The sequence below is a fragment of the Camelus dromedarius genome, chromosome 4 (genome assembly GCF_036321535.1).
Source record: "Camelus dromedarius isolate mCamDro1 chromosome 4, mCamDro1.pat, whole genome shotgun sequence".
Taxonomy (NCBI): domain Eukaryota; kingdom Metazoa; phylum Chordata; class Mammalia; order Artiodactyla; family Camelidae; genus Camelus; species Camelus dromedarius.
Genome location: NC_087439.1, coordinates 2,738,898 through 2,754,053, shown reverse-complemented (window position 1 = coordinate 2,754,053; position 15,156 = coordinate 2,738,898). Strand labels below are relative to the sequence as shown.

The 15,156-nt window shown below is 41.8% G+C and overlaps 1 long non-coding RNA gene across 1 annotated transcript; it reads left to right on the top strand.

Annotated features, from left to right (window-relative positions):
- Positions 1-9,567: 9,567 nt before the first annotated feature.
- Positions 9,568-14,491, top strand: LOC135321199 (uncharacterized). The gene is made up of 3 exons (XR_010380765.1): positions 9,568-9,698; positions 12,666-12,772; positions 14,087-14,491. It is a non-coding gene; the product is annotated as an uncharacterized LOC135321199 (long non-coding RNA).
- The last annotated feature ends 665 nt before the right edge of the window (positions 14,492-15,156 follow it).

The window sequence follows — 15,156 nt, the reverse complement described above, 5'->3', positions numbered from 1 at the left end:
ATCACACATAAGTCTTTGAAAGATTTTGCTTAGGAAGCATTATTTTAGCTGTCTTTTTATGTTTTGAAAGCAGACAACAGCAGGATTTCAAGAAACCCAGATAGGAATACTATAGAATACTATAACAAGGCATGCCTGCCAAATGTCACAAGTCAGTTTTTGGCTGAGACCACTGTAATAAAGACAGGTTTCCAAGAGAAAAACAAGCAGAAGTTTATTAACATGTACACCTCATGTATATATGGGAGATACCCAAGGAAAAATGAGTAATTCAAAGAGACAATTTAGAATTGCAGCTTATATAGCGTCTTCAACAAAGAATAAATTTGTGGAGAAATGACAGGACAGCAGAAAGAAGGTTCAGGCCTCCAGGGGTTGAAATAAAGGTTGTTTAGTAAAGTTTCTTATGCAGATTCCTCTGGTTCCAAAACTCAGAAGGATAGAAAGAAAATTATTTGTCCTCCCCTGTAGAGCCCAGGAGGATGGAGGAAAAATCTTTTTCCCCTTATGGGAAAATGGGGTGTCTAATGGTGTGATTAACTTTTGTCCTTTTTGGTAGAAATGGGAGAAGGAATGGCTGTGAAAATGTATGTCCTACTTTTAAGCAAATAAGGGAAGGTGGGAGCTTTTCTTTTATCCTCAGCTCAGAGTTCTTATGCCCAAATCATACATCTGGGAGTGGCACACTCTGCTACACTTCAGTTCAAAAGCCGACTCTATGAAATAAGCCACAAAGCAAATTAACAGGAGAATAGATTCACAACTTTATTATTTTTAATATTGCATACACAAGGAGTTTCACAGGAAAAAAAGAAAAGTACCTCCCCAAAAGGGGTGAGATTTGAGAGCTTATATACAACCTTAATAGGGGAAGGGAATGGGGGGATGCGGGAATTCTAGGGGAGAATAAAACGTTTTTTTGAAAGATAAAGGGGCCCTTTCTAAAGCCTTTTTGTTTATTTTGCTTTCTTTAACTTTGCTGCAGAAGCTTAATTGTTTCCATTTGGGCCGCGGCTCGGGCGGGGCTCCAGGGTGGTTAAAAGCTGCCTGGTGGCTGCAAGCAGAAAGGCTCAAGCAGAAGCCCTGACACCCGGGAAACGCAGAGGCGCCCCTCAAGCGCCCCGGAGCTCCGGAGGCTCCAGTCCTGCTCGAGGATGAGCCTTTGGAAGAGATACTTGCCCTGCCCACCCTGGGGTCAGCAGGCTGAGAGGTCACTCAGATGGTTGCCCACCGGGAGGATGCCTTCCACCGGCTCGCCTAGGCGGTCGCTCCGGGGAGCCGCGGGAGGGGGCGGGGCCGGGCGGCTCCCGCAGAGCCGCGGGGAGGGGGCGGGGAGGGGCGCTGCCGCAGGACCGCGTGAGGGGGCGGGGCCGGGCGGCTCCCGCAGAGCTGCGGGGACTGGCGGCTGCAGCAGGACCGCGGGGAGGGGGCGAGGCCGGGCGGCTCCCGCAGGACCGCGGGGAGGGGGCGGGGACGGGCGCTGCCGCAGGACCGTTGGGAGGGGGCGGGGCCGGGCGACTCCCGCAGAGCCGCGGGGACGGGCGGCTGCAGCAGGACCGCGGGGAGGGGGCGAGCCCGGGCGGCTCCCGCAGGACAGCGGGGAGGGAGCGAGGCCGGGCGGCTCCCGTGGGGAGGGGGCGGGGACGGGTGGCCGCTCCGGGAAGCCGTGGGGAGCGGGCGGCGGGGCGGGCGGCTGCCGCAGGGCCGCGGGGAGGGGGTGGGGCCGGGCGGCCTCCCCGGGAAGCCGCGGGAGGGGCCGGGGCCTGGAGAGACGGTAGGGGCGGCGGCTCCGGAGAAGCCCGAGCTCACCGTGGCTCTCATGGCTCGGCCGCGGGAACGGGCGACGGGAACCACCGAGTTTTAGCCCGAAGTCCCGGTCACCTCTCGGTACGCCCCCACCCTCCTCGCCCCTTGCCTCCGGAGCTCGCTCTGCCGCCGCCGCCGCCGCTGCTGCCGCGTCGTACTGTACCCGATCCCCGTCTCCTTTCTCCTTTCCTCTCGTGTTCCCGTTGAAGAAAAAGATATATCGCAGCTTCATTATACATACTACCTTTCAATACGTGTATGCACTGTAATTTTTTTTCACAAAATTCTTTGTCCTTTTACCCCACCTTCTAAATCAGAGAATGTTTTAAAAGTGAGAAAAATAGAATCCATGTATTTAAATTCTACCCTTAACCATTTCATGTGGTAATTACGATTTTAAAAATTGACATGTTTTGATGAGTCATACTCATTTTGGTTTTGTTTCCAAATAATCGCATTACACTTTTTTTCACAGATATATTCGTGAATAATGTATACTTTCTAGGAAATAAAGTTTGAATCCACTTATCTCACTATGCTGAAGAATTTATTATTTAGTGTCAATTTAATTAAAAGTCACAATGTTGATTTAAGTCAGAAAGTAGGGATTTAAATTAGATGCTGTCATAAATTGCAAGATAATTTCCCTTCAGTCGACTTTGCTGTTTTTAAATCACTTTTTCATTTCATAAATGGTAGAGATATTATTATGAATACCTTTTAATGATAAATAATTCTCTGCAAATAGAATATACATATGTATATCTGTATTTGTATCTGTGTCTATATACATCTGTAGTTAAATATTTCTCCTGCAAAGTGACATCCTACTACCAAGAAAGAAGACCTCGAAAATATTTTTTATAGTCAAAAAGAATATACTCTCTCATGGTATCTGTTAAACTCAATCTGTGTCTTGCCATTTTAATAGGAAAATAAAATAATTACAATAATCTCATTTTATGAGTTCCTTTTCGATCCCCTTGGCAATGAGACCAAAATAGTTAAAATGTATTTTTTGGAAGAAAGACTATAAATATTATTTTAAATGAAGTCTCAATATTTTAAGTACATCCAGGACTGTTCTAGTTGAAGGGATTAGTTCATCATAGTTGTACATGTTCATTTTCCTACACAATTTTTTAAAGAAATATGATTAGAATTTACCCAGCATAAATTGTTTGTTCTCATTACTTGCTACTTTTGGTGGCTGACGTATCTCAATAAATCAACAGTTACGTAGCTTTAAAAATTCTAATGTTCTGATTGCATGTAAATGATTAATTTATTCTGATTTACCTACAATATTTGGATTAAATATAAAATATTTTGATTAGATATTTCTTATTAAAATAATACCAGGACTATTAATAAGAATGCTTAAGTAAATGCATTTGGAGAGTATGCTCACTGACGTTTAAAAAGGATGTTTCCTAATATAAATGCAAACACCAGACACTTTTAAATGCCTTTTTGAAAAGCAATATTAATAATCTGAGATTTAATTTTTTACTTGTAATCTCTTATGATCATACTTTTATTGAGAATACAGAATTAATTTGAGAAAGCGAGAGTTAATACAAGTGTAGAGTTGTACTGTTTTTATTTTTATCTGAAAAATATATTGTTTTAGTTACTTATACTTTACTATGTAAAAACCAAACATCTTGGAAAATCAGGAGAGGATAAAAATTCTTACATAATATTTTTCTGGTAGTATAAAATATTACCTGACCAAATTTGAATTATGTATTAGAATTTAGTTTTAATAATTCTAGCTTAAACCTTTATTTAGCTCACAAACAATTCATTTTAACCACCCAGTCAAGGCTTTTCCCTAGAAGTAATGCTAGAAATAATCAAGACATGCAAGCTCAGGTTTGTTTTCAGAGATGTTCTTCGGAGTGTTATTTATGAGAATGAAGATTCTGGAGGAAAAAAACTAATAGTCAATAATACAGAAATGTTTGACTTAAGTGTTGCGTATATGAAACACATACTAAGAATCAAATTTTGGTTAATAGTTAGTGGTCAGTGAAATGTTAACGACACAAGTCATGAAATTCAGAAGTACAGGCCTATATATAAGCCTGCTTATTCTTAGTTACATGAGTATAAATCTGTCTATAAGCATAAGCACACAGACACATACACATATATGTATACATACACACACACATACACGTTGATGAAAATAAATCTTGGAAAGAATTGCAGAATGTTAATAGAATTAAGGTTGTTTTTCAAATTAAATATAACATACAAACATAGTAAATACTCATTATAGCCATTGAGTTCTACAGTGCTCATAAACTTATCCCATCCTCCCTACACTTGTAGCTCAGTTTACAGATATCGGTAAAGTCTACATCAAAAATGTTCACAGTTTTAAATTCAGGTAATACACCGTAATAGTATTAACCTATAAATTGAGGTTAAAGAAACATTGTTAAATATTAAAATATAGTAAGACTTAAGTGGTAGGATGTTTTAATTTGAATGTGTTTATTGCTTGGATTCAGTGGGAAAAAATTATAGGGCTAACCCATCAGAAGTTAATTGATGAATAAATTCATAGAAGAGTACTTATCCTAAAGAATAGATGAACTGAGGTACAAATGAAAGCTTTGGCCTTGGTGGGGAGAGATGATTCTAAGAATAGACTTTGTAAGTTTTGTGCTTGAAGGTATACATTGGGCTAGAGGACACAATGCAAAGCTTCTCATCAACATATAATAAAGCGCTGTGGAAAAGTGTTGACTTCCTGAATTATGCAGATGGTGTCACATAAAGTAAATTAAAAAGAAAAACATGCTTATACTTAGTTATTTGTAATAGATAAAGATTTCATATATCTACACATTATACATTTTATACTTTTCCAGTTTGTATCTTATTTTCAGTTCGTATCTTTTTTTCTTATCTGCTTGATCCAAACTAAGGTATCTGAAACTGTGGATATATATAAATTAGTATCATATTTGAACATAGCATTATTAGCAAAAGATTAGAGGATGTCATAGGAACAGTTTTGTGAAGAAGATTGAAGATTACAGGAGATGATTTTCTATTTCCACTAATTCTTTCTTTTAATGGTACGCACACACACACAAGACTGAATACACAAAATGTGCTGAGAAAATTACTAAACTGGTATCAAAAAGAAAGTTTTCCACAAACACACTACTTCTGTATCTCAATCCTTCACATTGATGACTTTATGCTCAGTTAGTCATCTCTTTTTTTAATAATCACTTTTAGTAAACATTTGTTTTTGAGAAGCTGTCTTGAGGGAGCTCAGCTATTGGATTTAGAAGAAAATCAAAGCTTCTGTTATAAATATGTTCTCAGAATACAAGTACTATAGTACTAGTATATTACAAGGTATTATAAATATATTCAAAGAAAACCATGTTTAAGATTTAAAGGAAAGTATGATGACACTGATTCAAGAAATCAATGATAACAGCAAGAGATAAAAATTACATTAAGAAAACAAATGAAGATTTTAAAATTGAAACATTCAGTAACTAAAATTAAAAACTCACTGTTGGGGCTCAACAACACATTAGAGGTGGCAGAAGGAACAATTAGTAAAGTTGAAAACAGGGCAAAAGAGATTATCCAATCTGACAGACAGTAAAAAATTAAGATAGTTTCTCGTAGAACTGTGGTACACCAGTAAGCGTGGCAACACGCACAAAACTGGCAGACCAGAAGAGAGAAAAATACAAAAAAATTTAGAAGGCATAATGCCTGAAAACTTTTTAAATTCAAAGAAAACATTAATCTGCACACCTAAGTTCAACAAACATTACAGAGAACAAACATAAGAGATTCACAACTAGACAGCACAGACAGTTGAAAAGACAAGGAGAAAATCTTAAAAGCAACGAGCAAAACAATTCATTCTGTGCAGCAATCCACGAGATTAGCAACTGACTCCTTATCAGACATATTACAGAACTCCTTTAAGGGCCTCGTATTCGTAAATAGTAAAGCAAGTGTACATATTTTGTGGCCTTCACTTAGGATAGATAAATAGCACTTTTCTGGTGTTCAGTCAATATCAAAAATGCCTTACTTGATTGGCCTTTGGAACCAAGTCTGTGCAAGAAGACTGGCTTGCCTGGATCTGGGTGTGAGCCAAAGCTTGAAGAAATATAAATCAAGGGCCAAGTGAGAACACCAAGCTTGGTAACGTAAAGAAAATCGTATACACAATTTGGCTTAACACGTTTCCGGTGAGCCAGAGTACCGGCGCATGGAAGAAATAGGCAGGCAGGAACCTATTTCAGTGATCAGATGAATGCAGATCACCTGGAAAGACTTGGGAGTAGCGTAAATGGCCCATGAATAGATATCTTCACTAAAGCATGATGCACAGCACAGCATGTACATAAGCTGACTCATTTCAGTTGTCAGAGCTGTAGTGACAACACAAGGACCTACTCCTTTAACAGTAAATGAAGGGGAATCTACCTACACGGCTGGAGTATCAGCACAATGTACAGAAGAATAGGAGGGCAAAATACATATAATTTTCAAAAGACTGGGATGTGCTGCAGTGTTATTAAACAGCATGGAAAAGCTAAGAAGTGTGAAAAATCTTTTAAATTGTTAGATGTTACAGGGTCACTATTAAGAAAGTGGTCAAAGTACTAGGAAAATGATCCATAATTTAAAGAGAAAGTGTTGAGGGTTTTGAGAGTAGTGAGCAAATGTATACCAAGAGTAGGGCAGGAACATGAGAGGGCAGGCCCAGGAGTGTGCAGGCACAGAAGGGAGCAGGAGAGGTGAGGGCCAGCCCAGGAGTGGTCCTATTAGACTTCCAAGAGATGACGTTGAGAGGCAATGGGTATTTGAGTCTGGAATACAGGAGGGAGGTCTGGATTGGAAATAGCAGTTTGGAACTTACCAGCTTGTAGATAATACATAAAGCCCTAAGGCTGATGTGGGTTTCAGCAGACAGTAGTAGAGGCCAGAAGACTGAGCCTCAGGGGTGCTGTGTGCCAGCATTCAGGGGCTGGGACTGAGAAGACCGGCCAGGGCCGTGGGAGGAAACCAGAGCAGCCCGAGACCCAGGAAGCCCCATGAAGAAAGGGCTTCAGGAAGTCCAGGAGAGCAGCGGTGGGAAGTGTGGCTGCTGGGCCGTGCGAGGAGAGGACTGAGAGCTCCCCGTGGAGTCAGCACCTGGTGGGTGGTGGGTGACCCTGTCGTGAGCAGTTGCAGCGAGTGGACACACTTGCTTGGATGGAAAATGAGGGGAATCAGAGGAAGTGAATGGGAACAGCTCCTTTGCAGGGGCAGGAGGCGTGTGTGCTGGAGAGCAGAGAATTGGGGCCGCAGTTGGAGGGTGAACGCATCTTTTTTTATAAGATGAGGGTAATAACAGTGTATGCTAATAGAAAAGATAGTTTAAATGGGGAAGTTTGTAACACCACATTCCCTTAGGTCAGGGGAATTGCAGGTGGGGACACAGAAATGCCCCTGAGAGAGTCAGCTTCAAAACACTTGCCAGGTCCAGTCCACTCAAGACCAGGTCCCAGGAGTGTCAGCCACTTAGGAACTTTACCGCCCCCTGCAGTTTTGATCCTGGCAGGGCCAGAAGCCATAATTAGCCAGCTGAGGAAGGATGGAGTTAGGCAGGAAGAAGAGGCCTGCCCTGCCTTCCCCCCCCTCCTGCAAGTGGTCAGCCAGCAGCATGGCCTCACTGAGTAACTGACGTGGTCTTTTCATAGTTATGTGGTTAAAAAGTTCTCAAATGTTATACCATGCTCCCACATAAATCTTGGATTGATTCAAGATTTAATTGGTAGAAATAAAAGAAAAAAAATACAGTGAAGAAAGCGTGTAAACATAAGGCTGAGCCACAGAGCAGGGTCAGCAGACATGAGGAAACACATTTTCACTTCATCTGGAGAGCGAGTGTTGGCTTCTCGAGTTTGTACTTAATGATACATATTGCCACAATCTCTGAAACCATGAAAACAGCTTTTTGCTGTTTGCATCTGCTAAATTCCCTGGAGACTGGCTGGGGCTCAGAGGGATGGAGAAAGGAATACACTGGGGGATAAGGAGATACAGAGGTTTTTGTTGGGGAGCTCTCTGGGGGACTAGGCCTTCAGCATCCTGTGGTTCCACCCCACTCTAACCGCAGTTGCATACAAACATGGCTTTCTCAGGGTCAAGCCTCACTTCTGGAAATGTCCCAAAACACTCAGCCACCTAGCACCAACATTTCAAAGGAATCCAAAATGGCCCACAAGCAATTGCAGAGATTTGAAATGCCTTAGGCTCCCACGTGCGCACCGGGCACACTGGGCCTCTGGGCCTCTGTGCACACTCACAGGGACACTGGCTCTGGAGGGACAGTTGAGGGACAGTTGAGGGTCAGTGCTGTTGCTAGGCTACGAGTGTTCCGGACCAAACATTCCAAGCCGCTGAGCTTCACAGCCAAGGTGTGGCAGCGAGACCTCTGTGGCTCTTCTGCAGCGCCAGCGCTGAGATTGGGAGGTGGCAAGAGACCAGGAGGGAAGTGAGCGGTGTCGGAAGGCGATAAGCCAGATGAAGAAGAGACTCGTTGAGTTCGTGAACTGGGTGGACTTCAGCATCCATCAGAGAGAGCGCAGGAATCGTGAGAAGCCTGTGCCTGGGTATCATGTCCATAGGTGTGAGCTAAAGGAGTTCCACAAAGCCGCATATTTAGGTGACACGCATACACTGCAGGAGCTGCTGTCACATAAGAAAAATGTAGACAGCAGAGACAGGAAGAACAGGTAACAGAGGTGGTGCGGGGTGGGGCGGGCCTAGGCGGAGCTGCCAACTGTGGTTGTAAGACATGGATTTTAAACTGCCTTCCCATGTCAGAGATGTTCAAGTGTGAGACAATGAGCATGTTAGAATCATTGAAGTACAGTGTTCTCATCCTTGCAGCAGCAAAGTAGATACACTATCATTTTACTTAATTGAACTGTTGTCTTGGTAAAACAGTAACGGTAACAATTATAATATTATCTAACAATTATTGAGCTGTTCAACTGCCAGACACTTTGCATAGCTTTTCATTTAAGCATCACAGCGGCCTCCTGTAAGATAACTACTACTTCATGCCCATTTTGTTGATGAGGAAATTGAGGCACAGTCAGGCTAAGTGAGAGCTAATAAGGGACAGTGTTAAAGTAGAAGTCAGACCCAAGGTGAGCTGAATCTCAACGGCATGCCCTTTCTATTCAAACAGGTGGTTCTTCCATTAATGTGGTGAGTAATAAGAGCTAATAAATACTGTTCTTTCCCCATAGAAAGAACTAAGATAAGAAGACTAAATGTTAGTTTTAAAGGGGTAGGAATAGCATGCTGTTGAATGTTTACAATTACACGAGTAACTGTACCTTTGAACTAGTACGCTCTAATTTCCTAAAAAGTCCTCTCATGTTCTCAGGACTGCACTACACTTAGCCTGTGCCAGCGGCCAGTCATCGGTGGTGGCTCTCCTTATCCAGCGGAAGTGTGACCTGGATGCTCGTGATGAGGAAAGCAAGACAGCTCTCATCAAGGTGTGTAGCAGCCAACCGTGTCCACGTGAGATGGATTCGATTTACTTACTTAGAATAAAAATGAATTTATCTGTTTTAAATATAACGAGCTGCTGGGACTTGAGGAATGTTAACTTGGAGTGCCTAGCACTTACAGTCTGTTTCTTGGCTTGATACCAACAGGCTGTACAATGCCAGAAAGAAATGTGTGTCACTATCCTGCTGAAACAGGGTGCTGACCCAAATCTTGCGGACAACTGTCAGAACACTGCTCTGCATTACGCCGTCTTGGCTGAAGATACATCAATTGCAGCAGAGCTGCTCTGCTATAAGGCAAACATCGAGGCGATAAACCAGGTATAGCTCAACTGACTATTTACAAGATATTTGAAATACAGGGATTTTTCTAGCTACAGGTGTTTTATTTATACTAGAATGTATACTGAATTCACCAGGCCCTGTTACCATGGAAACAACTCCAAAGCCAAGGCCAGGGGCTAGAGGTAGTGCCCACTGAAAGGGCAGAGCTCTGTCTCCCAGCCGCACTTGTACCCCAGAAGGAGCAACTTCCCATTAGGAAGTGCCTGGGAGTGGGTGGTAGGCTCAGAGCCTAGAGAAGATGAAGGCTTGCGGGGAGTGAAGTGATGGCAAGGGCTGGGTGCCTGCCTGGGGATGGGTGGGAGGAGGAAGGAACCCAGTACCCAGCAAGGGGAGCTGGGTGGCTGCACCTGGGCAGGGGAGGCAGCAAACCACAGACCCTGAGCACCCCAGGATCCCAGGTTCTAGAATCTGGGCAAGTGAGGTCAGGTCATGTTTGACAGCCAGCAGGGGCATTCACCTGTGCTGGTGGCCACATGGCCCTCCACGTACACCTTCACCTTGGGGTCTTCCATGCTCAGCCGGGTGCAGCTCCCCTGCGGGGCTGTGGCCATAGGTGGGGAGCAAGTGATGGCGCATCTGGTCCTCCTGCTTTTCCTTCTGGCTCTCCCCTGAAGATTTGGATTGAATAAGTCTACTCAGGTCTGGACACAGGTATTTAGAAACACTTCCCTGAGATTCTGTTACAACCCTTGGTTAAGGACTATTGAATGGATACATGTAATACATGTAAATTCACAGATCTCAAAAATAAGACGTCTCTGGAAGAGCGGGGGTTTGATAGATGCTGCTTCTTTCAGTGCTCTCCTTTCCAGCCGTGTTAGCCTGACTTACCCATCTCTTCCTCTGTGATTGAGGAGTTTATTGGTAATATTACTGGCAGTATCTATTGCCTTGAAGAGTAGCTCCTTTTCCCTTCTAACCACTGATCATTCAGTGGCTCTCAGACAATCCTATAAACTTGGTTGTGGTGAGTGATTCAGTAAGTAGAGTCAGACCCTTTAAAAATTTTGCACCATTTGTTCCCATCCAGGTCATTAGGTCAACAGGGTTTTTCTGATTGCAGTAATAGGAAATCATGAGCCTTCTTTTGGTTAAAGCTGTGTGACAGACTCTTGCAATCTATCTGTTAGATTCCCTGAGCCCTAGCATAATCAAGATGACAGCTTTTTAAAATTAAAGTCTAGTTACAGTGTTGTGATAGTTTCTGGTGTACAGCAAAGTGATTCTATTATATATATATATATATTCTTATTCAGCTATATATATTCTTTTTCAGTTATATGTATGTACATATATATATTCATATTCTTTTCCGTTATGGTTTATTACAGGATATTGAGTATAGTTCCCTGTAGTATATACAGTAGGACCTTGTTGTTCATCTATTTTATATATAGTAGCTTCTATCTGCTAGTCCAAAACTGCTAATTTATTCTTCTCCCACCCCCTTTCCCCTTTGGTAACCACCAGTTTGTTTTCTATGTCTGTGAGTCTGTTTCTGCTTTGTAAATAAGTTCATTTGTATCATATTTTAGAGTCCACATATTAAGTGATAGCCTATGGGGTTTGTCTTTCACTTTCTGACTTACCTCACTCAGTATGAGACTCTCTAGGTCCTTCCATGTTGCTGCAAGTGGCATTATTTCATTCTTTTTTTTATGGCTGTGTCGTATTCCATTGTATATAAGTGTACCATGCAAGATGGCAGTTTTAAACATCAAGACCCATGACATTAGTAACAAATTGGAATTGTTATAATAATTTAGTTTCAGCCGTCTTATGAACTGATGATCCATTTGATTAACAATCAGGGAGAATAAGAAACAGGTAGACTGTAGTTTTAGCAGGCATTGGAATAATTCTTGAAGTGGATATTATGAGTCTTAATCACAATTTTTATTTCATGTTGGGGCCCAGTGTTTTCGTGTGTAAGACATATGATTCTACAGGAAGGCAAGGTTTTACATACAAATACTTGATTTACACCCAACTGTTTGGAAACACAGAAAACATAAAAACACAAGTGGGCTATAGACTAAACATGGCCCTGGGTATGTTCAGTTTGTCTCCACACATTGAGTCAACATTTAAAATTTAGGAGACTTGTGCAGAAATCTGCACTTCAGAACTTCTCCTCAAGAATCACATCTGGTCCCCCTTGAGCCCAGGCTCCTGTGCGGTCTGCCCTGCAGAGGTGGCCCCTTCTTGGTGGGGCGTGTGTTCTCCGGTGTGCTGTCCTCACCTGGGACCTTCACTTACTAGGGCCACCTATGTTGCCTCTGTAAGCATTTGAATTTACAATTCCTGTTGTATATTTTGATAAGTATTTCAATATTTTAAAGACAGCCTATATTAATTTATAGTCTACTTCATATTTCATAATAATCCCTTAAGAGTGGGATGGAAGTTTTCAAATTAGAATTTATAAGTTGGTTTAAGAAAAACCTTTTCTTTACATGCAAGTAGTCATATTCCCATTGGAATGTCTGCAAGCTTTATGAGATTAGTCGTAGTTGTAACTGGATAGGTTATGCATGTTGCAGACAGTATGGTATCTTTCTCCTCAGCGTGGCTCCTTAAAAATGTAGTTGACTCAGTAGCTAAATGGCTCTCTCTGGAGCAGTGTTTAGAGTGTCAGGAGTAGTAGTTGAGCAGTAAGGTAACTAGAGAATGCCTGACACACGCTGCGATAGAAGCGAAGGTTCTTGGAACCAGCAAATGTCTGAAGGGGGTTTCAGAGAGTGACTTCACAGGGAAACTTTCCAGGAGGCCAAGGAGGAACCTTTTCAAGAGAAGGGGCACAGAGGGGCGAGGAGGAAGGGGCTACTTGTTATTTACTTTTTTATAGTATATGTTTTAAGTTCAGAGGCTTAAGTTTTTAAATTCAGTTTTGAAATGTATATGTAATTTTGTACATTATCAAATGTTTTTACTATTTTACAGTATAACTTCACACCATTTTTAGTCGCCGTCAGGGAGAACAAAGAAGAGATGGTCAAATTTTTGATTGAGAACGGGGCAAATGTACATGCAGTCGACAAGATGCAAAGGTACAATAGTTTGTTCTCTCTCCCTCTTTTTTTTTTTTTTTTGTTTAATCTTAATGTTGTTCTAGAGTAGTAACAGCCAATCAGAAAGATTAACTTAATAAGAAGAGGATTAACTTGGAATCAACACATCATCAGTCAGGTAGAAAAGCAATTATTCTGCCTGGTGTCACGAAGAACGGTATGCAGCAGGACTCATCTTCCTTTATGGTAGTGACTGCTGTCATTAGCAACCTGATTTTTTTGGTCATGTGATCTTACCATAGTTCAGGGATTTCATTTTAGTTTTATTAGTATGGACTCTAATTTTAATTTACCTTATGAGACAGTGTTGAATTTCTTCATTCTTTTATAATTTTTTTAACCTCTACTTGGTGTATATTTTTTTCTTAAAAGATGCATATTAAACAGAGAGGAGTTTGTTTTGCCTTTTGGATGATTCTGCTTTAAATTACTTTCTTTGAAGGATAGTGATGTGATTAGGTTATCACTAAGTGAGTATCACTAAGAGAGTAACTATGACCAGATACTGTGGGCTCATCAGTTTTTATCCTTTTCATTTCTAGTACAGTTTGATGTTTTTATTTTCAATTGATAATGGTAGAAGGAAGAAAAATAGCTTGAATTATTGAATAAACACTCCCTTTAAAGAAGACAGGTCATTGGTGGATGATAGAGAGGAAGGAGCTGGGCTTTAGAGTCAGATGAGGTTGAATTCCCAGCTCTCCTGCTGGTCAGGTGTGTTACCTTGGGGACATGATTTATCACCAACCAGTACGTTTCCTGTCACGTAAAGGAGGGTCGTCGTACATCCTTCAAGGGTGGTTGTGCCTAAGAAAGACCATGCGTAGACTGTTCAGGTTAGTGCCGGGCACATGCTTCTCAGCGTGGTTAACTGCAGCCGTGACTATTTTTGTTGCCATTTTTATTCATGTTACTGTTTTCAGCCTGCAAACAGCTTCTCCTTACCTGACCTCTAGCTGATTTTAAAGCATTATATTTCAGACTAGAGAAGAAATGGGGAATCCTTTATTTAAACCTTTACCTACTTCAGATAAGTGACCTCAGCATCCTTTCTTGTCCATCAGAGGACTTTAAGTTAGCAGCTTCTACTATGTGCTACCCAAGTAGGACAGGAGGCTTCTTTTTTGTCCCTCCATTTTGGCCTTGGAGGGGATTTGCAAAGATGAGCACTTGAGCATGTAAACGGTCAGTTCTCCAGGGGTGGGCAAGATATTAACTTGGTAAACTAGACCAAATTAACTGCTTGAGTTATGCTAACTAAGTTCCTAAGGGTGAAATTGTCTCTTATTTTAGATCAGCGCTCATGCTTGCTGTGTTTCATGACTCACCGGACACAGTCAAGCTGCTGCTTCAGAAGCATGTTAATGCCAGTTCTCGAGATTTACACGGAATGTCTGCTGAAAGATATGCTTGTCGTAATGGTTTTAAACAGTAAGTGTTTACATTAAAATGGCAGTTATCTCTAAATTGAGGTTGAAAATGACCTAACTGTTACTTGTTACATGACAGGTGAGAGTTCCTAGTTGGGAGCAGGCACTTTGGGGATGGCAGTGAGACCCTCCCCATCACCAGCTGGAAACCAGCAAAAGGCCAGACTAGTGAGATGGAGCAGTGGGCACGGGGTTCTTTATCTCAGGGTTTGTAAGACCTTTATCCTTAGGGTCCTACTGGTCTCCATTTCATTTCAGTGTAACCCCTATGTATGCGGTCCAAGTAATGTCACATATCTGATTTTTCTAACTAGTCATTTGGGTCTTGAAATGTTTAGCAGAGCAGAAATCCTGTATTTTCCTTTGGGGGCTTTCTTCTATAATCTTCCTCTTGCATTTTTCAAGAACCTAAGGGATTCCCTAAGGCCACAGTGACAATCCTCTCCCAAAGGCATTGGGGCAGGGAGAGGGCATGCTAATCGTTCTCTTGTTTCCCTTGATTCTGTTGCTGCAGCGTTGGTACTAAAACTAGTTTTAACAGGATCTCCTTGGCAGCTGAGTCTGGGTCTGGATGTTGCTCTCTAAAGACCTTTAATAAAATTTTAAAAGAAGAAAAGGAAAAAGAAACTGGTCGTGCAGTCGGGTCATGACTGACCTCTGCTCCCGGGATGCCTGTGCTGATCCAGTTTCCGCGGTCTTCGTGGCGATCGACACGTAAACTTCAGCGTGACAGCTTGTTTAGTTCTCATACATATGCTTGTATGAGGTCATATATTTATAAATGAGTTTAGCTACAAGTTATATAGTAGCTGAGGTGTCCTGAATTATAAACCACGAAGAACAGCTAATCACCATAATTTGTAACATTTTCTGAAAACTGCCACATCTAAATGTTACACCTATAAAAAAAACACACATTGGGTTTTATTTGGG